Raw genomic sequence first — 2,626 nt, 5'->3', positions numbered from 1 at the left:
GGGGGGTACAGCGCGCAGGCTGCCTCCCTCCGCGCTCCGCGCTCCGCAATTTCCAAATAGTTGGGGGTTTTTTCCCTTTTTTTTTTATTTTCTTTTTTTTTGCGCACATTTGGCTTTATTTCTTCCGTCTCAAAATCGCAGCTGCGCGGGTAGGGAATAAAAAAAAGAGCAGAGAGAGGAAAAGTGTGGGGTTTTTCCTTTTTTCTCTGAGTGCAACCAAGAGGGGAAGCAGCGCGTTGCCTCCGCGTCTTTTTTAATGCCTTTTATTATTTTATTGTATTTTTTTTTTCAATTCTGCCGGTGGGGTGGAAGGAAGCGCGTTCCCCCCGCGTTGTTCTCCGAGGTTTTGGGGAGCGGTTGGGGGGGTCGGGTTCCGCAGGGGCTGCTCCTCGCGTAGAAGCTCCTCCACCAATGCGCCAAAGTTTACATTCCTTTTACCTTTTCCCCCCCCGCCCCCCCCCCGCGCTCCTTTTCTCCCTTCTTTTGCAATTTATTGCTGGCAGAAGCCTGGATCTTCCTTGTCTGCTCTTCGCTGGAGAAACCAGCCCCTCTCTTCAAAGGGCGAAAGGCAAATAAATACCTTAAAATCTGAATTTCCAGCCCTCCCTTCTGGTCCGGAGCAGGGAGAAGGCGGCGGGAGGGGGGGACTGCGGTGGGAGAGGGGCATCTCTGACCCCCCCCCGCTTTTCCCCCCCCCTCCCCAAACCCGATTCGGGCTTTGCCTTCCAGACCTGAGCACGTTTTCTCTCTGTTCCGTCTCCATTGAGCAGGCAGAGAATGCCTTGAATGCGCTGGGTGTTACATCTCGCCTTCCTCCTCTCTATAGGCGCTGAATTCTATACGTGTGGTTCTGGAGAGAGAGAGATATATATACCTTTGGGTCGGTTCTTTGGGTTTGGTTGGGTTGTTTGGGCTTTTTTTGTTGGTTGGTTGGGTTTTTTTGCTCCTTTTTGATTTTTTTTAACATTGGAAATTCCAACTGGTTTACACCCAGGGAGCCTCCTCGCTCCCCGGCCAGGTCGTTCCCCTCTTGCAAAACGCTCTTGGCTCTTGGTTGTTGGTGCTGTTTGCTTGTTTTCTTTCGTTTTAAGAGAGATTTATCATTTTTTTATTATTTTTTTGGTTTCTTTCCCGTCTTTCCTGCGCTTTGTAAAAATCGCCTGCACATTCCAGGCTGGAGACGAGCGAAGGATGGGCTGGAAAAACCTCCCCAGGCTGCTTTTTGTTTGTTTGTTTGTTTGTTTTTTCCATATATATATGTATAAATTTTTTTTTTCCTTTTCTTTTCCCCCTGGTTATGGTCACTTCACACCAAATCCTGGTTCTTTCATATATATATATAAAAAAATAATTAAAAAAAGACCTTGAAGGGGACTAATATCATCCCTGGCTAAGTGCAACCTCCTGAACAGCCCAGCAAAATATTAGAGCAGTGACAAAGAGGCGAGAAAAATGCAGGTTTCTTGGGGTTTTTTTGTTGTTTTTGTGGTTTTTTTTTTTATCCAGCCTTCGCAATGGGTTATCCGAGCCTGCGATCCACAGCAGCAGGGTTTGCTTCCCAGCGTTATATCCACAATTTTCCGTGCTCCTAAGGATGAGTTTCTGGATTAAAGTGACTCCCCCCCCACCCTCTTCTCCCCCCTCCCTCCCTGGAAAGGGTTATTGGGGCGAAATAAGCCGGGAGGAGGGAGAGAGAGAGAGAGAGGGAGGGAGGGACGAGGCGGGGGGGGGGAAGTGGGTCCTTCCGCAGAGCTGGGGGGATTCTCAGCTGCGTAGAGCTCAAATTAAATCAAAATAATAAAAAAGAGAAGCAGAACCTTTGACCTGGTATTTGACTGAGGAGGGTGCAATAAGAAATATATACTGTTTTGAACTTTGGAAATCCATTTTTAATCATGAAGCGAGAGGTATGGCATAGATTCCTGATGCCACCGAACAATACAGTAACAAGACTAATTCAAGGAGACAAAGCAAAATGTAATTTCCTCCCCCCTCTCTTTTTTTTTTTTTTTTTTTTTTTTTTTTTTTTGGAATCCTCTTGAATGAGAGAGGTACGAAGGAGGGAGAAAAAAAGGAGAGAGGGAGCCGATTTTTCAGGAACAACACACAGAAGATCAGTGAACTTTCTAACAGGCTGTTACCAACACGAAAGGTTTCGACTGAAGCTCAGAGGCCATTCTATAAACTTTAAAAATAATATTCAGTTTTTATTAAATACTCAACATAGTCCTCTGGACATGACCTTTATACATGAGAGGGTGTAACACAAGATTTTTTATTATTTTATTCTTTATTTTTATTTCTTTTTTTTTTCTTATTTTTTTGCCTTTTCTACCGCTATAGAACTCCATTCACTTTATACTGTGGAACATTATTACAGTGCTAAACATAAATATAAATACAGGTACCACAAACACAGTTAAAAATATTCACACAGAAACTGTCACAGTTTGTAGTATGCAGTGATGAGCCCAGGTATCTGCTTAAATACAAGGAGGATGCTCTTGGAAATGCTATATTTAGGTATTTAGGTGGAAGGAGCTTTTTTTTTTGTTGGTTTTTTTGTTTTTTTTTTCTCAGGGAAATCAGATTTTTCACCAGGGGAGGAAGAATTGCTCTGGTTTGG

This window comes from Calidris pugnax, unplaced genomic scaffold (assembly GCF_001431845.1).
Source record: "Calidris pugnax isolate Ruff unplaced genomic scaffold, ASM143184v1 scaffold324, whole genome shotgun sequence".
NCBI classification, from domain to species: domain Eukaryota; kingdom Metazoa; phylum Chordata; class Aves; order Charadriiformes; family Scolopacidae; genus Calidris; species Calidris pugnax.
This window is presented reverse-complemented; position numbering follows the sequence as displayed.